This window comes from Nannospalax galili, unplaced genomic scaffold (assembly GCF_000622305.1).
Source record: "Nannospalax galili isolate Female #2095 unplaced genomic scaffold, S.galili_v1.0 scaffold176, whole genome shotgun sequence".
In the NCBI taxonomy this organism is placed as follows: Eukaryota; Metazoa; Chordata; class Mammalia; order Rodentia; family Spalacidae; genus Nannospalax; species Nannospalax galili.
This window is the reverse complement of record NW_008337643.1, coordinates 1,787,358-1,811,641: the sequence shown is the minus strand read 5'-3', so window position 1 is coordinate 1,811,641 and position 24,284 is coordinate 1,787,358. Positions and strand designations below refer to the sequence as shown.

General features: G+C 36.5%; 1 pseudogene; it reads left to right on the top strand.

The window, feature by feature from the left end:
• The first annotated feature begins 22,725 nt into the window (after positions 1 to 22,725).
• Positions 22,726 to 23,941, top strand: LOC103733798 (annotated as a pseudogene).
• Positions 23,942 to 24,284: the final 343 nt, after the last annotated feature.

The window sequence follows — 24,284 nt, the reverse complement described above, 5'->3', positions numbered from 1 at the left end:
ATAAAGTGATTTGGGTAATATAAAAATAAAGTCTATTTCCCGAAGAAACAAATACAGACAGAGTTTGAGGAATTTTCACAATTACTTTTTTTTCAAAAGCCTGATACTTCTTACTTTGGTTTGTAATGTTTCAGTATTTTCAAAGAAGAACAGTTCAAAATGGAGTCAGTAAAATTCATTTAAAAAGGAAACCAGAATAGTCATTTCATTATAATTGAAAAAAATCACCAAAAAAATACGTTAAAGATCTATTTGGGGTGCCTTTAGAGTCTCAGTTATATTTAGTTATGGTTATAAAACTAATTAAAAAGAAAAAAATATCAACTAAGAAATTAGAAAGGTCATTTGATTATAATTGAAAAAGTACTGAAGAAAAATAATTGAAAAGTCTATTTTGAGTGCCTTTGGAGTCATAGAATTGTTTTTAGTTGTGTAAATCTAAAAATTAAGGCCATACCTGGTGGTCCACACCTTTTATCCTAGCACTTAGAGGGCACAGGCAGGAGGATCTTGGTGAGTTCAAGGACAGGCTTGTCTACATAATTAGTTCATAGCAAGATCTTATCTCAAAAAATTAAAATTAAACTACTTTATGAGTTTCATATCCTTTGAACTCTCTGACCTCTCACTGTAACATTCTGTAATTTTAGTTAATTTCAGTTATTTAAAACCCTGGATTTAGTACTCTATCACTCCATAATTGTATTAGTAGTTTCAGACTTAAAATTCAAGAGTTAATAGAAAAATAATCCTGATAACTCTTCTGGAGAATTGAATGAATATGTGTATGTGCTTTATTAGAATTAAGAAGTATTTTTATTGTAAATGTTCTCTACTTAAAAGACTCTGAGTGCCTTGGGATTTAAGACTAAAATTTACACCGACATTTATTAATCAATGACTGGAAAAGTGTTCAATACTTGAAATTTATTGTTCTATAATGAAATTATCATTCACTTACAATATTTAGATATATTTTGAATCACTGGAAATGTGTGAGTTTTTAACCTATTTCAAGTTTCTAATACCCAACCACATTATACTAACTTGTCAGAGATTTAAAGCAAGATGATAGGGGTGTTATATAAGGCAGCTTATAAAATTTAATAATTTATTGGCACCTCCAGGTAAAGGATACTCCAATATTTTAAAGTACATTTACCATTTCCCTCTGCAAGTATAATTTAATTAATTTAAACTATATATACATGACATTTACTCTATTTCATTAACCTAATATTGGTATAAATTTTGAAACTATAAACTTTAATGCACTCATATTTAGGGAACATATAGGCAAATATGGTGAATGAAAATAATATGAATTAAACTTAAAACTAATTGATAAAAGTAATTTTATTATAAAATATGTTATTTCTATAATACTTTAATTTTTCGTTGTTTTTTTTGTTGTGAGACAGGGTCTCACAGTAGCCCCAGCTGCCCTGGAACTTGCTCTGTAGATCAGGCTGGTCTTGATCTCACAGAGATTCACATGCTATTCCTCTATAGTGTGGGGATTAAAGTCATGTACCACCATGACAGGCCTTATATACAGTTTCTTAAGGGATCAGTTCAGGATACTCAACATAAAAATCTATTAATGGACTTCAATATGTCAAAACAATACATGATAAATATCAGTACAGTTTTACATTTAGATATATCCATTACTTCTTTAATTTACTATACTTATGATTCAAATAAGAAATATATCATTTTATTAAGTCAAAAGCACAATAAAGTAGGAACCTGAGCAAGGTATTCAAAACAATTTGTGATTAATAGTGTAAAAGTGATGTTAGAGAAATTCAAAATGTATTTTTATGCTTCTGGTCTGGAGAACTAGAATCAAAAATTGGATCATCAAAATGCTTAAGTGTAAGTTGTCAGGCTTTCTTGAGGAGAAACCATGTGAAACAGAATATGAGATATAGATGGTATGTTAACAGAAGAGGAAACATTCACAGAAGAGTATTAGGAGGCAGGATAAAATGGTAATTGAGTTTAGGATTTGTGAAAGAACGTAAGAGAAATATCACAGAAAAACTGAATGGCAAGTTTGAGACATTAACTATAATTCTGCCCCTGGAGAAAAAGTCGTATTCACTTCTACAGGCATATAAGAATGTTACATTTAAACAATGCTTTAGAAAGATGATTCAGGATCGATCAAAATAACAGAAATTTCTTTTCATTATTCCTGAAATATTTTAGTTCGGTGAAAATTATTAAGTGTGCTGATTTTTTTATTCTGACCTTGGAAATAGTAGGGCATTACAGCGATCTAATATAGGCACATTATACCTAAATGAAAGACTTGGCTGAAAATGGGTAATATGATAAAAAGTGTATGAAAATGTTGTTTTATGACTCAGTATATGATAAGCTTGGGAACTCTTCCATGCTCACTTGAAAACAATTGGATTCCCCAGTTATTGAATATATTGCTCACTGATATGTCAGTCCTGGTTACTGGTTAATGCTGTTCAACTCTTCTGTCTTTAATAATTTTTATCTGCTTGCTTTTCACTCCAGGAATAAGTATTAGAAATGACTGTTTAGAGATTTAGTTTTCACAATTCATAATTGTATTCATGGTATTTTGCCAGCTATACCATTAAGAGTATGAGGAAGAGCCGATATTCTTTAAGGGAGTGACTCTAGGTCAGAGCCCAGTGGATGAAGTTACACTGAGGCATGTTGGGGACAATTTACTCCAGAGGCCTTAATGTATATGACAGAATGCATGAAATCCAGTCTGGGGGTTGCATCCTGTGGGAGAATGCTGATGTGGAAAAGGGTGTAAAGTTGAATAAGATGTTTTGTATTAAATAAACAAAATTGAGTTTTATATACATATATATATATATGATATTGTCAGGATAAAGTTTTGGTTGTATCTATTTCCTTCTTTCCATCTTTAAATTTATGGTATGCCTGGGTATTTGCAGTTGAGATACGTATATCATGAGCAACATTCTTATCCAATAAAGTGCAGCAATCTTAACCTTCATTATAAGATTAGAAATACCATATATATTTCAGGACACATCCAGGTTATATCAACACATGTTGATAACAAATGCTAATAATCAATATTAAATAATAACTCAGTCATGATCTCCCATGGCTTTTAACTGTAGCACAATCATTACTGTCCTTGTACAATATTTCTTTTATCAATTTTCCTTTATATTAATACCTTTTCCTCATCTTTCTCAAGACTTTTTATTGGCAACTATTTTATTTTGACAAAATACTGAGCTCAGAATCTATCTGTGCATTGATCTATGTATCTATTCATTTGACCATGCGTGAATATGCACATGCACACAATCAGAATTGTCTTGGAATATGTGCAGATACTATTTCCTATTTAAAATTCTTCTTTAACTCCTCAAACTAATTTTTGAAGGAGAAAGTGAATTTTTGGTTGAGATAGGCCAAAATATAATTTCAATTTTACCATGTAAGATGTCTACATATATAGCCTACTTACTATTTTCAAAATAAATTTACCTGAAGTTGTATCTTCTTTTACAAAAAGGAAGCACTGGATTTCTTTGTTTTGCTCTCCCAGGTAAAAGTAAAATAGAAAAGAGTTTTCTTTTGGAAGATCTATTGATTTAAAGTGAAATTCGTGGAAAACTCATGAATATCCAAAACATAAAAAATGATATATCAAAATTCATGTTGTCTCTATACAGAAACTGAAGACATATATAGCTTGATAATTACTTTTGCAGTAATAATATCTGAGAATCCAATGAGCTCAGATACATTTTTAGTTTATAATTCCTCCATATTTCACCAAATCAGCTTAAGTATCTCAGTTATTTCTCAAATGTAGTATAACATATAATTTGTATCTTGAACTTATCTTTAGAGGATATGAAAGAAAGAACGCAAGCTATTTCATTATGCACTAAAGAACATGTACTTCTTTGGAGCTTTTGGGGAGAATTTATAATAAATATTATGGCAGATGAGTTTAAAACTAGAAACAATTAAGATCTGCAAAAATGTTTTACACGGTTGCAAGTATACTTCGCATTTTATGTGATAGTGACTCTTGTGAATAACTTAGACACATCCAAGGTGGAATTTAGACGCAACATGCACATGCATCATTTATATTTTGATTATATTCTAAGTGCCAACAAGGTACTGTGTTCATGAATAATTCAAACCATCTGAAAGAATGGGCTTTTTACATTCCATCTCAGAGTTTTATTTTTCAGACAGGATGTCTTAACAATGTAAAACATATGTCACTGATGGAATATGATCAGAAATACAGTGTGATCTGACAGTTAGCAATTATTCCCTGCTGTATTATTCTTGCAGGCTATATAAATGATATGAAAATATTTATAGCAACTCAAAGTATAAGTTACAGACACTGAAAAAGTAGAAATATGGATAATTTCTTGGTATGTAAGATAGAATAAGATCAAAACATAGAAGCATAGTATTTTACTGGGTTAAATGCAGTTGATATTGCAGAAAGAGTAGAAAATTTATTATGAAAATAACATGCTAAAATATAGAAAGTTGAGATTTTCTGCTTTCCATTTTCTTAAGCACATTGCCTGAATAATAAAGAATACATTTTTATACCTGAAGTTCAATTGAGTGATTTGGAAAATATTGCATTTTTCATCGTAGAACATAGTTACAGAATAAGCCCAAACTAGAAGCCAGTAAAATGATGCATTGTTTAGTTCATCAGTGATTAATTTCAGTTAAAATATTTTATCATTTAAAACTATTAAATTATAGCATGAAAAGAAGCTGTGACTTGGGAAAACAGATATGAGATGTTCTTCATCCAGACTTGCTTTCCTCCAGTGATGTCTAGTTTAAGAAGACTGTCTAATCTGATTGGATTGACAGAGTAGTGTAGACTAAATTTAGAGCAGACTACATTTAGTACAATGGTTACTTGACTCATGTTTTTGTGATTATGCAGCATCCTTGATGTACAAACTGGCATACATACATATTGTATACAAAATTTTTCTTAATAATATGGGTAATATTTTAAATTTAATTAGTGTAATTTAAAATATTTCTTATAAAACTGGGCACGGTGACATATAACTTCAGTCCCAGCAATTGGGAAGTGGGGTGGAGGGAGGACCTGGTGTACAGCAAGTTCCAGGACAGCTAGGTTCACAGGGAGACCCTGTTTCAAAGAAATGTTTATGAATAATTTATTACTTTGACAGGTATTATCTTCCCCATAGCTTACCTGAAAATGTGAAAGTAGCTGAGAAAGACACAAAATTGAAAGCCTACAATGACCACATGTAGCTTTCTCTCCACCTCTACTATGTTGACAATTATGTGCTAAGAGACATTCCTTATTATTAATATATTGCATATTTTTGGACATATTCTATGAGTAATGTGCATTCAATTTTAACGAAATTTATATTATCCATTTATACTTTTTCATAGTAATTTTTGCAGGTGTTAACACACATTAGCGATTAAAATACTTTCTTTCCAGCTTTATAGAACTCTTCAATATATTGTCTTATAAGTTACTTAACCAAATTCTATTGCTCACTAGGAAATTTATATTATAAACCTGATGCTAAGGTAAGTTATTTTATAATGCTGTCAATATATGGTATAATAGAAAGCTGTAGTCTAAATTCATAATATTAAATGGTTCACTGGGAAGCCTATTTACTTAGTAGATGGTAACTAATTTCCAGCCACAGAGGTTTACAATTTATGTATCCTTCAGCAATGTAAGAGCAAATATATTACCCAGTGAAACATCTAGTGCAGTAAGTGTAATTACCCCATTTCAAATCCTACCTGGGATGCAGCAATACAATTTTGACACTACTCATCCTGAGTTCTTGATGTCTGGCTATGAATCTAAGCACTATTATAATGCCCTTACCATGTGATAAATTGACAAAGCAATTCTCAGAACCCAGAAAAGCAATATATTTAGGATTAGAGTTTTATTATGAAGACACTTACAGGTCAAAGGCTTCAAGGTCCATGATGCAGATTATCCATGCTCTCTCATCAGGGAGTTAGAGTACAATCCTTTCCCACCATAGGAGTATGTTCACAAGCCAGAAATTCAGACTGAACATTGCACCAAGTGTTTTTACCAATTTCCTTACATATGGCCATAACTGATTAAATAATTGGACATGTCATTAATCTCCATAGCCAAAATCATCCCTACCCATAAAGTCAGACAGTTTAAGGGCCCAAGCATCCTGCCCATGTGCTTAGATTTTTGGAAGACCATTTTTATCCTAAAACTATTTAGGGACACATGCTTCACTTCATTAGCCTAAACAAACAAGCTTGTACATCTGAGAGAATTACAAAGTTTTTTATTTTAATTTGGTCTCAGACATGGATAAAAAGACATGATTTACCCTTTTTTGTTTTTTACTTAGTTTTTTTTTTATTGAGCTTTAGAAATTTTATATACTTACCACTCACATCCAAACCCCATCCCCCATTCATACCTGACTCCCCCCGCCCAACCTCTGCCATACATGCTGAGTCCTATTCATTCAGGTGTTGTTACCCAAATATCCTTCAGTGTAAATGTGTCCACTGGAGTCTAGTCAGCCCATCCAGTGATCATAGGTAAGTCACACTCTCCCTCACCCAGCAGCAACCAGCCTCAAGTAGTTCTTGATCTAATGCTGACCTACAACCTATTTCTCACCTCCTCTTTAGGCCCTTGTTTAATTGAGCTGACATGGGACCCTCCTTGGATGCCACTGCTACTGCAGACACACATGAGCAAGCCTCCAGTGGCCTGGAAACCTCCACCTCATACATTCATGAACCAACCCTGGCTCTTACAATCTTTCCACCTCCTCTTCCTCAATGGTTCCTGAGCCATGTGTGGGTGAGGTTTCATATAGGAATATTTATTCTTTTAAAAATATTTTATTGAACTTTTGTGCATTTCATTCAATAGATCTTAATCAAATTTAGACCTACTCCCCCAAATGCATCCCAGTACCCCCCCACACACACCAGTTTTCATGCATTCTACCATCTATGTTAAATCTTATCTGGTTAAGCATTTGTACACAATGTCCCTTATACTATAGTAACCTACCACTACTGACAACCTGATTTTTCATACTAAGCTGTTTTCTTATTGTTGGTGAGGATGATTACTTATATATTGCAAAGCCATTTTAAGCTTTCTATTTCATTTTCTTAACTCTAACAATAATGCTTTATGCATTGTGCTGTACAGATATATAAAATAGAGTTAAACCAGCTTTTAATTGAGTCTTTTGCAATAAATAGCATGACGTTTCAAAGACAGACTAATAGGAAAAATACATACAATTTTTTTATTAGATTACATGGGTATCATACAATCCATGAAATTCAAGGGCAAGATTACTGAGGCTGAAAGATCTTCTTAATCAGAAACAGGATGGAAGGGAGTTTAGGCATACTCAGATAGGGAAAAAAATGATTTTTAAGGAAAATGAGTGGGCCAGAAGAATAGACAATGACTTGAAACAAAGGTAACACAGGCTTTAGAATAATAACTCTCATTTTCCTGGGAGTCAGGTTTCTGGTGGATCCAGCCTTTAGATAGGCAGAGGACCTAAACAATATGGCCTGTCGTGCACTTTCAGAACAATAAGGGATCCAGACACTCAGTAACGGTCATACAGGTCAGAATGGCCTTCAAGTTCATTCTTTATTTTAGCATATCAAAGTGTCATACTTGGGGAACAAGATTTGCTGAGCCCCAACTTAAAACACACACACACACACACACACACACACACACACACACACACACACACACACACACACACACACACACACAAAACTTTCATAAGAAAACAGAATAGAAATTCATGTGGCTTTTATAATAGCACAGACTAGAATTACTGTTTTGATGTGTTATTTGAGTCTAACATTGCGATAAACTTTTTGTTATATGGAATTTTAAAAATGTCACTGAATGTATCAATGTTCATTACATCTTGAATTCTATAACTCTTAGAAAAACATTTAAACATACACATTTTTTCATGATTTACTTTATTTTTAATACTAAAAATTTGAAAATATCTGGAATGTATTTTATAAATAATTTTACTGCATATTGCCAACTGTGTTTGGGCATGACAATTAAATAATTTTTATTTTTCTTTGATTTAGTAACAGTAATAGTTTACCTGATATAATCATATTAAACCAACATATTACTCACAGCATGAATCTCATTTGTTATGTTAAATCATGGCATACTGGCTTAAAATTATGTACTGACTATGGCGCTCATGAAAAACCTTTATGTTCTGTCATTCATCTTCAAATCCTTGGATTGCTTATACTTACATATGCAATAGTCTTAAAAGACAAATTGTAAATTAATGTATTCAAGAAGCTCATAGCACTGCCTTCTATTAAAAAAAAAACTCAGATAAAGGACACTAACCTCAGATAAAGGCCACTAACTACAAATTTCATTTGATATGAAGTTTAAGGGGATAAAAGCTCTAAGAACTGCATCGAGAATTTAGAAGATTGGAAAATGGGAGGTAGAACCAATTACAGGATATTTTAGTAATAGCTATAACAATGGAGTTGAGGGCTTGACCTTAACCAGATTCTTTGAAATACATCTCAGAATTAACTCAATTAAAGGAAAAACATAATATAAACAAAATGTTTGTATCCTGCTTGTAGTCCCCTAGAATTTAATGAATATGCTACACATTTTAAGTTCCTAACATTCAAGGTTGCATGTTTATTATTGTTAGGTTGATTTCCACAAAATTTCCTCATCAGAGAAGGGATTTCTCAGGATGGAATCTGGAGACAAGATGACTATAACCATTTTTATGGAAAGCTTCTAAAATGCGAACTAACAACCTATCACCCTCAATTTCTAGCAGACTGATTCTTTTAGATTTTTATCTGAAACATCATTAGTGGGACTATCCCCTGGCTCTTGAACCCATGCTTAGCCAACATTACCCTTATAGTGAGTATATTTACTCATTATGCCCACTAGGTCAATGACTTCTGTTATGTATTATTTGCACCTTTCTTACAGGGTATTGACAAGGAAAAAAATAACAATTTGTCCTCCTCATAGAATTTTTATATCATAATATTTTTATTGTATTCTAGTCATGTTCTGTCTGAATCACTGAGTGGTATATTAAGTCACTGGATAACACTCTGGAGTCCACATACCTATAATTGTCTGGATACATCTTTGTCTCTCCCATACAAAGTGAGAAAGTAAGCCTCTTTCGGTGTATATTTTTCCATAGTCCTTCAGGTCCATACCTGAGTGAGACTTTGTTGTAGTATTTATATATCTATTACTTTTGATTTTCAATACTGACACAACATAAAAAAAAATCACCCCTTCCCCCAGTAGCTGTGTGTCATGTGTTAGATGCTCATGTTCTGATCCATCAGATACTCTGTAACATAGCAGATGCAAATGAGACAGACATTTGGTTCAACTTTTGGTAGTTTATCGCCATCTGGCTCAGTCCACGTAATTTTTTTCCTGAAACTAGGCATTAAATAAATGAAAATATGAATGTGAGAAGACGTACCTCTTTCAGTCTTTGAACAAAGTGCAAATGATGTCTTATGGTCCCTCCAAGATGCAGCATTACTTCAGTTCAATGTCCTGGCCATGAGGAAGAGAATGTGTGGAATTTAGCTTCTGAAGATATAGTAATCACTATGATGGAATTATGAAGCGTTAGATACATTTATCTGTTAATAAAGAATAGAAATTATGACATGAAAGGACAGCATCTCAGAATACTGGATTTTATGTGACCTTAGATTCCTTTCTAAATGAAACTAATTTGCAATTAAGATATGATAACATAATTTCTGTTTCAGTCAGATTTCAAAGTTGGTTGAAATGTCCCCTCAATCAATAAATTGCCTCTCTCATTTAAGTGTTCACAGATATTTCATGTTAAATAAAACTATGACAAACAACATTATAAATTAATGTAAGAGAAATTATTCATAGCAGCTATGAATTTAATGTGCAGTGTTATGCCAAATAGTGATGTACTAAATTGAATTCCATTACTATATGGTAAAGGATAGAGTTACCTGAAATAAGTAGTTGGTATCAACTTGAAGAAAAGTGAGTCAGGTTTTAAGAAAAAATTGTTTAAAATACATGGCTGAATAAACCCTTAATGATGTCAATATCAGTTAGATAGTAACCATATAAAGGTAATGTACTAATTGATATTCAACTTTATAATTGAAAATAAAAATTAAACAAGCTATAACTAACACTTCTAATTATCATCACAAATGACTTATTACAATTTTCTACTAATGATTTCTAAATTTTTTATTCATATGTACAAAGGAAAATGTCACTTTCATATATTATTTTTACTATATATGAGTAAAGGAGTCAAAGCTTATTATTTCAGTATTTTCATGTTTTGGCTTTTAAACAATGTTAATAACAAACAGGAGTTGCTTTGTTCTGTCCTGCATAAATAACAGAATGTGCACTTGACATTTGAATGCATGTCCCATTTGCACACATTGTTTCTAGGAAGTTTTTCAATAGAGCTTCAAAGCTGCTGAAAATGGGTTTAATTCTAAATTTCATTTCTTCTGGAATTGCATTATCCTTAAACCATGCATCATCATCACAGGTCATTGCTCCAATGAAATTAATCTGATAAAACACCTGTGTGACAGAGAAAATGATACATTGGTGTGATTCATCATTAATGAACATCATCAGCCCATGATCTATTAGTGTGCTGCTCAAAGGATGGTGTCATTAGGAGAGAGTCTGTGCCTAGTGCTAAATTATGGTGTCAAAGGCAGTTGTGAAAGCCCAGCATAACCAGGAGGTAGCAGGTGGACATGCCAATGCAGAAGCACATTTCCTGAGATTTTTATTATTTTTTATTTTAAAGTGTCAGAGTGTACATCTTTGCTAAGCAGTTTTACTGCCCTACCACAAAATTAACTTTGTCCTGATTACTCATCTACTATTAATTGCAAATCCATCCTCGATAAATTATGTCACATGTGAAGCAGGCTCACACATGCTACATCACCAATGAGAAGCAGAAACTATTTTATCTGAGGACAAAACTTGGAATACTTATGAAGAATTAACACTGTAAGTGTGTCTCTTCAAGTACTTATTTGTGAATAAATGTGACACAAACTACACCTCATTTCAATAGCTTGTTATTTCTAGATTTTGGTAGTGAATTGTCTTAAAAAGCCTTTGTTTGAGAATATGAACTAAGTAATTTAAGTTCATTTTAAATAAAATTGTTATTGTACACACAGTCAAAATTTAAATACAGATGGGTAAACCTGCAGGAAACAGAGAATTTTGATTCAAAAATTTTTGACATAAACATTATAAGCCTGATCTGTTGGTTTAAAATAAATTCAAAATTAACTGTATTATTTTGAACAGAGATTAAACATTGCTTCTCTTTCAGAAATGTATGCTCACTTAGGAAAAGGCATTATCACTTTCATTTCTTGTTTTATCCACAAGTGCAGAAAAGAGTAGCATATATTTAACTGTTGAGAAATTCTATACAGAAAGCATGTAATAAAAAAGCATTATTAAACAGTTTTTTTGTCCTTAAATGATGAATGAACTTGAATAATTTCTGTACACATGTGTTCATAAATCATAACTGGAATAGTAAATGTTTATTAGTAACACTAGTTTTTTTTTACTACATTAGAAAGATAATTGTGTTTACATTATTTCATTGGGGTTTTGAAGATTTAGAAATTACTACAAAAATAGTGAAATAGTTATATATAGTTAACTATAGAAATAGTTATACATAAAGTGATAGTAAAATGTTTATTAAGATGATTCATAGTATAAGAAATATACACTATTGTCCTTGAGATTTTAAGTTTAAACAATACAGTACAAATGCATCTCCCCCTTTCTCCACTAATTATAACTATCAGTCCTCAAAATAACAATAGAGGTAAGCAAATATTAAAAGCTAGTAAGATAAAAACTGTGTTTGGATTCTAAGAACTACAAACCTAGTGTTAAAGTGACAATAAAGACCCATTGAGTGAAAACTCCTGGCAAAGAAAATAGAATCTCTGGCTTGGTGGAGACCTAGCATTTCAGTTGAGACAGGCTGATCAGCTTATCCAAGGAGACATTCTTAGGAAGGCAAGTTCACCTTAAGCCATGCCAAAGAGATAGGCAGAAGAGTTAGTACATAAGATAACATGCTTTCCCTTCCCTGAACCGCCCCCCTACCCTTAGAGCAGCAGCTTACTGTGACAAGTCATGTAATTTTGTAAGTCTGTTCACTTTTCTAAATTCCTCAGCAAAGGAATTCTCTCTATTTCTTTTCTTCTCTCTATTTCTTTTGTGAGTATGCTTTCTATAACACTTTGAGATTTCAAAAATATTGCTCCTTACACTCTATCAAGCTCTCCTCCTGTATTCATTATTTTCTGTTGCTGTGATCAAACACCATGACCCAACCTACTCATAGAAGGAAGAATTTATTTGACTCAATATTCTAGAGCAAGAAACCATAATAGCATGGCCAGGAGAAGCACAGCAGAACTAGGTGGTCAAAGCAAAAGACTGAGCACTCACATCTTCAAGCAGGCAGAGGAAGGAAAGAGAGGCAGATTGGAACCGGGCAAGCTATATACTCTAAAAGTTCGGCCCCAGTGACATGCTTCCTCCAGCATCAACACACCTTCTAACGGTTTCCTGACCTTACCTAAACAGCACCATGAACTGGGGACCAAGTGTTCAAGTACATGGAGTCCATACAGTAAACTTTCATTGAAACCATCACAGCTTCCCACCATGTGACTGGTAATCCACCATATAGCTTCCCTCTATGCCAGTTCAATCTGCATGGCTTTTTTCCTTCTTTACTTCATTATATTCTTCTGAGCAGTTTAGATTTACAGTCTGCCTACCTGGGGATTTTTCTTTTAAACACTAATAAAATTGCCCTTGAGCATTCATTTCAGTCCATACTTAAATTATTTTATTAATGAGACTAAGAACCCCAAGGGGTGACTCTGAATTCCCCTGTGACTATAAAGGGACCTCAAAAGTCCAGTAACTGAAGAAACCAGGGATATTGTAAACTCTCATACTAGAAGCTGAAACCCACCTTGTTTTGGGTTCCCCTGGAGAACCCAGGCACAAAAGTACACTAAGTAAGTCAATTATTCCCAGAACAAAGGAGAACCTTGCACTCTCTGGTGGTTTGACTGAAAATGCCCCATATAGGCTCCAAGTATTTGGCCATTTTGTCCCCAGTTGGTGGTGTTGTTTTGAGAGGTCTAAGAAGATGGGCTGGAGAGATGTCTCAGTGGTTAAGAACACTGATTGTTCTTGCAGAAGACCTGGGTTCAAATCCCAGCACCCACATAGCAGCTAACAACTGTCCGTATCTCCAGTCCGAGGGAATCCAACTGCCTCTTCTGTCCTCCACAGGCACCGCATGACATGGGAGCAATTACCTACATGCAGGCAATACATGCATACACACAAAATAAAAATAAAAATAAAAATGTGGCTATCCTGTAGGAAGCACGTCCACTGGGGGCCAGCTTAAAGAGTTCTTAAGCCTTGTCAGATATCTTGTGGATCTCTTGCTTCCTGTGCCTGCTTGAAGATGTAGGGCCTAGCTTCAGCTTCCGCTCTAGCCACCTCTGTCACTATGCCTCCCTGCTATGACCGACTGTAATTCCCCTGGAGCTGTAAGCTCAGATAAATTCTTCCTTTTATATATTACTTTGGTCAGTGTTTCTATCACAGCAACAGAAATGTAACTAATACACCCCCAAACACCAAGTGAGTTTGTTAAATCATTAATCTCAATACCTGAGAAACCTAAGTTTCCCAGATGATATATTACTAAAACAAGTCCATTAGCATTTGGGCTATAACATATTTTTCTGGGTTCAGTGGGGTCCCCAGATACAGTCCTCTCCATGCTTTCCTGAGAGACTTGGAGATAGGCATTAAGATAATGAGAAATAATCAGACAAGACAAGTACTCCAAACTGGAAGCTGTTTTCCATTTCTCATATGCAAGAGAAATTTCATAACAAATGCTGTGAGAAAGGAAGTTCTCACAGGCATGAAGCTCCCTCCCCTAAGGGTAAAACTGGTGTGAGCAAGAGGAAGTGACAGCAATAACTGACCCCAGCTGGTGGTCTGCCCCTAAGAGTCTCTGAGGAAATCTCATTACAAGGAAAATCTAATAAAAGAAGACATCATTTATTAACCCTATGGACCCTCATTACCAATCAAGAAACACTTAGATGGCCAGGCTGGAAACCCACATGGCGACTACGAGCAGAGACCAAAAGATGCCCTGATAATTTTACATATAGGAAGATGAGCAAATTAGTAGTATAAAACTCTAAAATTTCAACTCTTCTTGAAATAACAATCTCCAAATTAGACCATGCTTCACATGCTAATCTCAAGTACAGTGAATACTTTCTAAAATAAAAGATTTATATGATCTAGAATCTCCTCACCTAATAAAAAAGCATTCAGGATAAAAGTGAATAATTTGTTATACTAAGAACCTACATTATACTTTAGATGAAAAGAAATTATCAATTGATATGAATAATCTAATAAAACATATACATAGAATTATCTCACACCATAAAATGCCTCAACAATAGATCAATGAAAAAATGTAAAATTGAAGCAAAAAAGAAAAAAAAAATAAAAGTTAAAAAGGCCAAATGAAAATTAAAGAAACTTCACTCACTGAATTTTTTTTAATTTACAAAATTAATTCATTAATAGAGTGAAATGATGGAAAACAAATCCATTTATTTAACCAACAGGATTTACTTAATCTGTAGAGCAGAAATAGACTGGGAAAAACTAAAACAGACAAAGAACAAAATACCACAAATATTATGTAAAAAGAGTAAGAAGCTAACAAGATTTCATTAAAGTAGTATAAACCTACAAAATCAAAGAGAAACTCAGGAAACTGACTGAAACTCAAAGGTAAAATATCTCCCAAGACACAGCGTAATCAAACATCTTAATGCCAAGTAAAAACACAGTCAGTGAGAAATGATGTATATGGTGATGCCAAATTTAATTAACAATAGCACATTTCTCATCTGAAACCGTGGGATTCAGAAGAAATGTTCTGAAATATAAAAACTATGCCACCCTCTCCCCATTTGCCCTCCCTAGGCCTAGGCCCTTTTCTGCTTCCTGCTGCCACTGCACCTGCAGGAGAGGGCCCAACTAATCCCAGTCTCCTCCTTCCCACAGTGTTAACACAGAGCAACCTAGTAGCCCAACTAATAGCAGTTAGTGGAGTAGCCAGATATCTGCCCTCTCCACCAGGTCACCATCTCCTGCTTTGGGACCACACCCATTCAGGTAGCTCCAGGGCTCACATTTGCTCAATTTAGCTTATTAAACTAGGCTGCCCTATGCCATCTGCTGTATTTTGGCCTAATGCTCCTTCCAACTGTTACAGCTGAGAAATGCCTGACTAGTCTGGTGAGAAGCCAGATCCTGACCAATTGGTCACCGTCCTGCTGCACAGAGATCTGCCTCATTTCCAGTGCTCCAAGGATCATATTTACTCATCTAGTTAGAACTGGCCTACCTTGACCCTATTGACCTGCCTTGTGCCCAGGCCCCTTTGCCCTTCTGGAGAGCACTAGACTAGCTGATCTGGAACCATCCAATGGCTCCAAACATAAATCAAAAGTGAGAACTTGAAAATACCAACTAAGTAAAAATACCTGATCAAACAGCAATCAAGCTGCATACACAATGAAAACAGAATCAAACTTCAACGCAAAAAAAGCAGGGTAGAACTTCATATCAGTCACATAGAGAAAAAAAAATCCAAAATGCAAAATCATAAATGATATCGAAAGCCAAGACAATATGTCCTTACCAAATCCTACCAGTCTTAAAGAAGTGTTCTACAATGCGAACTACCAAGAGAAACCCCAGGACACATAATCTTTAAAAAAAAACCAAAAAAACAAATAAACATGATAGAAAAATACAACGACTTCAAGAACACACAAACATCTCAAGAAACTCAAAGAGGATAGGGATAAATTCCTGAATGAATCTCAAGAAAATACAAATATATGGCTGAATGAAATGACAAAGACAATTTAGAATGTGAAAAGTGAATTCATGAGAGAGATAGAAATAGTGAAGAAAATTCAAACTGAAATGAAGATGGAATTTAGAAACCTCAATAAGTCAATTATAAATGACAGGAGAAAGCCTCACCAGAAAAATCAATCAAATGGAAAGCAAAATATCATGACAGGATGATAAAGTTTAGGAATTGGACCACTCAAACAAGTAATATGAAAAAAAAAAATTTTAAACATGAGAATGAAATGTGCAGAAAAGTTGGGATACTGTAAAAAGACCAAATCTGTGCATCACAGGCTTAGAAGAAGAACTTCAGATCACTGGTATTGACTAGATCTTCATCAGGATTACAGAAGAAAACTTCCCTAAATTAAGGAAAGGCATACTCATACAGACAAAAGAAACACATAGAACATCAAATAGAAAGAACCACAACAGAAACTTCCCACAGCATATCACAGTAAAAACACTGATTGTATAGAAAAAAGAAAAGATGTTAAAAGTTGCAAGGGAAAAACAACAATTTACATATAAAGAGAAACTCATCAGAATTACAGATGACTTTTTAATGCAAAGTATGAAAGCCAGAAGAGTCAGGAACAAAATATTTCAATTACCAAAAGATCATATATACCAACTCAGAATACTTCACTCAGTAAATTGTCAGAGTTGAAGGGGGAAGAAAAATCTTCCCTGATACAAAGAGTCTGAAATAAATCATGTCCATAAACCAGTCCTACAGAGATTGCTCAAAGCAATACAGAAGACTGAAGAAAGAAATACCATACACAAGAGATTACAGAAAGAAAAGAAATGAAGGTATAAAGTTCAGAAACACAAATAAGATTAGGAACACAAACAGAAAATAAAATTACAGTAACAAATACACATCTTTGGATAAGAATTTAAAATATCAATGGCCCAACTCCCCAGTAAAATGTCAAAGATTTCTTCAGTGGATTAAGAAACGATATCCATCTTTCTGTGATCTGCATCTTACCTTCAAGAATAGAGCCTTAGGTGAAAGGATAGAAAAAATTATTCAAACCAAATGACATTAAGAAACTAGCAGTTGTGATGATTTTAGTATCTCACAAAACAGAATTAGTACCTGGGAGCTGCTTGGCAGGGAACACAATGCCATACAGAAGATACGTCCCTTGGAGTGATTGGTGAAGGTGGTCCAGGAGACTCCCAATATAACACAGGATATTACCAAACCTCTTGGTTATCTCCCAGAACTAGTAGATAAAATCCTACTCTAGAGGGCAGGATATAGTTGGGATATAGGACTTGAAACAATGGAACAGGAGATGAAGCCTTCTAACTGAAGTTTGGCTATCGTAACACTAGATGATGATATGCAAACTGCCAAGGGAGAAAAAAAATCAATGGTCCAACCCAGCCCTAATCCTAATAACCCTAGCAATTGGCCTGGCAAACTACCTCTGGTATCTGGGGGGCAATCAACAGCTATCTTATTGGACTTGAAACCCTCTCAATAGAAGCAAGCTCGTGGGTGGCACTGTAAACTCAGCCAAATACACATGGCAGGAAAGGACATAGATCCTGGAGAAAATTCTATTTCATATCTCAAGGTAAATGAAACTTCCTACTATATCCTAAATATCTATCTTTATATTTGCAGACAAACATACTATACAGAACTCATCAAAGAACCTTCTTTTTGTAACAGATGACAGCTACTACGGAATTGCACATCTGGTTAGACACAGAGAACATATGTCTGAGAGATGCTCAGTACTGGCTGACACATCTACAGTTGAACCTCTACAACCAAGTAGAGGCTCGTGGACCATAGTAGAATAAGGAGTGGAGAGAAAACCAGTACATTCCCCAACTCTCCCCAGCAAAGCTTCCTTATACAACAGAATGCTATGCATCTGGAAGGCCACAACTGGCTAAGTTTTAAAAATTAAGACACTTTAGAGTGTAAGATAGGACTTCTATCTGGAATTTCATCCACGCACAGCTGAGGGACCATTGTGGAATAGGGGACAAAAGATTGTAAGAGCCGGGGCTGGTGCATGAATACAGGGAACTAGAGGCTTCAGGGTCACTGGAAACTTGCACACATGTTTTTGTGGCAATGGTACCAACAGGACCCATGTCAATTCAGTTTTGAGGGGGCCCAGAGGGAAGTAGAGAAATGAGTGGTGGCCATCAGTACACTGAGAACTACTCGAGACTAATTACTGTTGGGAGAGGGAGAGTATGACTTATGTATGATCATTAGATGTCCTGACTGGACTCCAGTGGACTATTTGTACTGAAGGATTCTTGGGTACAAATGCCTGAAAGAATAGGCCTTAGCGTGTGTGGTGGAATACATGAGGTTGGTGGGGAGATGGGGGAGGCATTGATGGGGGAGAGGGTCTGAATTTGATTAAGAACTGATGTATGAAGTTGCAAAACCTCAATAAAAAATTAACTCAAAAAAGAAAGAAAATAATAATGAAAAATAGAATCAGAAGCGATAAAGAATATCACTTCATTCTGATAGGGGGAATAATTAATAAACAAGATATTGCAATTGTGAACTTATATGCACCAAACTCTGGTGTACCTTATTTCATACCAACAATACTGTTGAACTCCAGAAACAGATTAACCCAAGACAATAATAGTAAGGGGACTTCAATATCCTACTGTCTCCAATAGACAGGCCAACTGGACAAAAAATAAAATAATCTGAAACAAATGATATCATAGGTCAAATGAACCTAACAGACAGAATATTCCATCCAAGCACCAAAGAATACATATCCTATTCATGTGCCCATGAAGATTTCTCTAAAATAGACCACATACATGGAAACAAAAGAAAACCTCAATAAATAAAAAAATAATAATAATTCCACATATTCTACAGGATAATAATGCAATAAAGGTTAAAATCAACAGCAAAAACAGCTCTAATGATCCCAACTTGGTGGCACATGCATTTAATCCCAGATGGAATTAAAGTCTCTATGAGACAGAGGCTACATGGAAATCTTGTTGCTAAGAACAAAATGAGGGACTGGATAGATGGCTTAGCATTAAGAACACTGACTGCTCTTGCAGAGGAACTGGTGTGCACAAACATGGCAATTAGCAACCATCTGTATCTTCATTTCTAGGGGATCTGACCCCCCCTCCCAACCTCCCTGAGCATTGCATGGAATGGGTGCACTCACGTACATGTAGGCTATACACTCATACACATGAAATAAATAAAAATAAAACATTTTTTAAAGAATTAAACAAAACAATACATAAAGCATCTGTAGTGACTACATGAACTTGTGGAGATCCAACAATACATTCCTCAGTGCAAACTGATTCCAATAGAAATCAAGAAAAAAAATAAATGTGTTCCTGAAACTAAGTTAAAATAATAATACAAAAAAACAACCCTCCTGTGACACATTAAACACAGTCCTAAATGGGAAGCCAATAGCTCTAAGGGCATACATTAAAAAACCAGAAAGAGCACAATCAATGACTTAATAGCACAACTCAAAAGTCTGTAAAAGCAATAATAAAGCAAACTCAAACCCATAAGATAAGGAAAATTAGCAAAAATGAAAGCAAAAGTCAATGAAATAGAAGCAAAGAAAACAATAAATATTATGAATCTAAGAGTTGGTGGTCCTTTGAAAAGATATTTATATATTAGATAAACACATAGACCAGGAAACCAAATAAATGTGCACATCAACTTGTCACGAAATCAGAGATCAAAGTTTAAAATAACACAGCAGACACCAACACAAGCCAGAAAATTATAAGGGAATACTGTAAAAGCCAATATTGTATTATATTAGAAAATCTTAAAAAATTGGACAAATTTCCAAATTCAGTGGAAATACCAAAGTTAAACCAAAAGAGGGCAATTGAACAAACATGTAACATAGGGAAATTGAAGCAATAATAAAAAGCTTCCCAACAAAAACACCCAGACCAAGATGGATTCACAGTGGAACTTTACCAGACCTTTAAAGGAGATATACAGCCAATACTACATAAATTGTTCAAAAAAATAGAAACAGAGGGAGAAATTTCAAACACCTTCTACGAAGTAAGTTTTACTGTAATACCCAAATGAAGTAAATATACAACTGTGGGAGACCGATTTGAGCCTAGGGTGAAAGTCTTATTGACAGCCATACAGCAGGCCTGAGGCAACGGCCCAACTGCTGGAGCCAGAGGAATGCCTTGTGACATTTTGTTCCCATTGGCAGATCATGAGACTAATGGCTAGAGCTTGCCACTCCCTAATCACCACCCTTGGGTACCTCACCTTTAAACTACTTACTGTACTGTGCACCACCCTTGGATACGCCACCTTTAAACTACTTGCTGTGCTGTGATTGGACCACTACCCCTATATAAGCTTGTGCCTTCCTGCAGTAAACAAGATCTGCATTACTGAACCTGGTCTCCTGTGTCTGATGTGGCTCTGCTGACACAGTCTCCTCACCAGCCCTGGGGTCTGGACTGGACGGCTGAACAGGGGAACTAAGAGAGCAGGAGAGTGGCCATAGACAGAGGAGAGCAGCCACTTGACGACCACAACTGGCGCCCAACGTGGGGCACGAAGCCTCCTGCCCCACAGAGCTGTAGCGTGTCGTTCCTGTCTTTAATGACCATCTTCCTGAACTGTTCCTGAGTCCCTTTGGGTATGTCTTGCATGGTGAGTGACCTCCGGTATAGGGAATAGTCATGCAGCTGCTGCCAGCCCCTGCGCTGCTGCACTGGTTTCTCTCCTCAGGAGTAGGCAAATTATGGTAACAGAAAAGGCTGTAACTAAGGTTTTAGATGAAGTACTAGCTCTTGCCCCCTGTTTTATAGATACTTATTGCTGGGATCCTGAACAATGGGCTTGCATTTTATTCTTGGCCCAGCGTAGAGAAGTCAGGGAGGGACGCCCACAGTCTGGGCTGTTCTACCCCATTGTGACAGCCATTCTGGCCTCCCTTCAGGGGGTTTCCCCCAAAGCCCCTAAACAGGACAATCCCCTATTTAAGGAGATAGATGAGCAAATACAACAACAGGACGGTGGGGATGGCCTGTCCCAGGCATTTCCAGTTAAAACAAAACTAACGGATTCCTGTTCTGATAAAATTATGACTGTTAATGATGCTATAAAAAATAAGGAATGGGGGTTTGAGAGCTCCCTTGATGGAAAACAGGAAGTTAGGGCAGCCTCTGCTCCGCCATTACAGGGTGATGGCTACCCTCTCTCATCTTGTATTAGCTTTGATGGAAAACAGGAAGTTAGGACAGCCTCTGCTCCGCCATTACAGGGCAATGGCTACTTTCCACCATCTTGTGCTAGCTTTAAGGAAGTTCCCCTCCAGTCCACCTGCCCCTCCCTTCCGGATGAGGACTGGAAGCCCCTCCCACCTAGGCCCCTCTTCTATGTTACAATGGGAGATTTTCTACAGTTCTTCCCAGTTACTGTCAGTCAGGGACAACAGAACCCTAATGTCTGGAATCCATATTCTCATGATACCTTAAGGAAGCTGCATAAGGCAGCAATTTCACTCCCCCTGGTTTGGTCAGTTATTAGATACAATTAGTCATTTGGCCAATACCCCCCATGATTGGCAGAATATGGCCCGTGACTGCTTATAGGGAGGCGATTTCCTTTTATGGAAAGCTGCTTACCAAGATGAATGTGAACAGGCAGAGCGCAATAGAAATGCCAATGTCCAAAACATTGGAATTGATGCTCTAATAGGACGCGGCAATTTTGAAGTATGCCGACTCACAGTGATACCAAACTAACCAAATTGATACAAAAACCAGGCGAGTCTTTCTCTGATTTTGTTGAGAGATGCCAACAAAGTATAAATAGAAAGATCAGTCATCAGGGAGCTGCCGATGCCTTGCTCAAGGATCTTGCCTATGAAGGCTACTTTACAGAGTGTCGCCTTGCCATAGGACCCATTAGACACAAGGAAGTCTCTGATTGGATTCTGGCCTGCCGAGATGTGGGGACTGCGTGGGCCCATGCTGTGGCCCTTGCTGAGGCACTGGCTGCTCATCAACCTCAGGCCAATCTGGAAAAAGGCAAATGTTGGGCCTGCAGGGGACAGGGCCATTGGTCACCTACCTGTCCTAATAAGATTATGAAAGAGGCCAAAAGGAGCCAGGTTCCCTCTTCAAAATGCCCAAGATGCCACAAAGGCTTTCATTGGGCAAGAGAATGTAGGTCTAAGGTGGATGCAGATGGTAAACCCATAAAAAAGGTGCCTTTAAACGGGCAACGGGGAGCCACTCAAAGAGAGGAAGTAAGGAAATACACCCCCCAAGTCCAATGGACAATGCCTATTGGTTTGCATAAGCCTAGGATGCAACTCTCCCTAGATGGCCATAAGTTTAAAGGCCTAATTGATACAGGGGCTGATATTACTGTAATCAGACAGGAAGAAGCCTTGTCTCATTGGCACCATAAGCCTGGACCCCCTATACAAGGTGTTGGGGGCTTACAAAATACTTTACAGGTCCAACGTCCCATGGTCTGGACTGACCCAGATGGCAATACGGGAGCTATTAAACGGCTCCTAGCTGCAGGGCTTCCACATAACCTGTGGGGAAGAGATAGCCTCTGCAATATGGTGGTTGTTCTAACTACTAGTAATAAAGAGAGGGGAAACATGATGATGGAAGAAAAAAGGAAGCAAAAATTATCAAGCAATTGATGATTAAACTCAAGAAAGCACAAGAGAGCTGGAAGGAGATGAAGCTGCTGCTCAACATGTATAGCTCTGCCCCAAAAGAACAGAGAGACAAAGTGCAGTTAACGGCAGCTGAGAAGACGTCTAAGGCAGAGTCAGAAGATCTCATACAAAGACTCAAGGATCTGGAGGATAAGGAGAAGAAAGAGAACAAGAAAATGGCTGATGAAAATGCCCTGAGGAAGATCTGGGCTGTGGAGGAGCAGATCGAGTACCTGCAGAAGAAGCTGGCCATGGCCAAGCAGGAGGAAGAAGCTCTCCTCTCTGAGATGGATGTCACAGGCCAGGCCTTTGAAGACATGCAAGAGCAGAATATCTGCTTAATGCAGCAGTTGGGGGAGAAAGATGATGCAAATTTCAAGCTCATGTCAGAGCGGATCAAGTCCAATCATATCCATAAATTGCTTAAAGAGGAAAAGGAGGAGTTAGCTGACTCTGAAGACTCAGGTGGATGCCCAGTTACAAGTAGTGAGAAAACTGGAAGAGAAGGAGCACCTTCTTCAGAGTAACATCGGCACAGGAGAGAAGGAGCTGGGCCTCAGCTCCCAAGCCCTGGAGATAAATAAGCACAAGGCAATGGAGGCGGCCCAGCTTGCAGACGACCTCAAAGCGCAACTGGAGATGGCTCAGAAAAAGCTCCATGACTTTCAGGATGAGATTGTGGAGAACAGTGTCACCAAGGCAAAGGATTTGTTCAGTTTCAAATGAGTCCAGGAGGTCATCTCTAGACTTCGAAGGAAGCTGGAGACCACCAAAAAGTGAGACAATGTGCCGAAGTGTGATGAGATTCTGATGGAAGAGATAAAGAACTACAAGACACGACTGACCTGTCCTTGCTGTAATATGTGAAAAAAGGATGCAGTGCTTAACCAAGTGTTTTTATGTATTCTGCTTTGAGTGTGTGAAGACGCGCTATGACACTCACCAGTGGAAGTGCCCCAAGTGTAATGCTGCTTTTGGTGCCAATAATTTCCATTGCATCTACATTGGCTGATGCAAGTCAAGAGAGACATGTTGGCTAGACAAGCACTTAATCGTTAACCACCAGCCTCTGCCTCTTCTCTCCTTGACTCACTTATGGATCTTGCCCAGACTCTCCTCTGCAGTAGCTAGGCAGCTTTAGGTAAAAGGACCCTGCTATAAGGATCCAAATTTTGTTATACAACGAGCAATAAAGCATTGGGGAGCATTCACTCAGCCCACTCCTGCTCCCATGGTGAGATGGAAGGACCCTCTCACAAGTGAATGGAAAGGTCCACACCTATTATTAACACAAGGGCGAGGCTATGCTTGTGTCTTTCCAGATAATCTTCAAGCCCCCATCTGGATCCCAGCCC